The sequence below is a fragment of the Myotis davidii genome, unplaced genomic scaffold (assembly GCF_000327345.1).
Source record: "Myotis davidii unplaced genomic scaffold, ASM32734v1 scaffold120, whole genome shotgun sequence".
Taxonomy (NCBI): Eukaryota; Metazoa; Chordata; class Mammalia; order Chiroptera; family Vespertilionidae; genus Myotis; species Myotis davidii.
Window position 1 is genome coordinate 6,054,769 of NW_006294778.1, and position 313 is coordinate 6,055,081.

A 313-nucleotide genomic window follows, 5' to 3' on the forward strand; every position below is an offset into this window, starting at 1 on the left:
GCTCAGTCATCACTCTCTTTTTGAAAAAGATTTCATTAGTAATGCTGAGGAGTATAGAAGACATCTATCCCCATTCTTTTGGTTGCAGTATTTCGATTTTCCTTTAGGAAATCCCCTCCTTATTTAGTCTTAGTCGATGTGGTTTCAGTACTAACCCATCCATCCCCTATCTCCAGGGTTGCATGCATGATCCTGGTCCAGGTCCCATGTATCTCCTTGAAAAAAACCCAAATGGTTGGTCAAGGACAGGTGTGTGATCCTGGTCAGTCTAATGAAAGTAGTCCCTAGGACTTTTACTTGAACTATTGAAAAA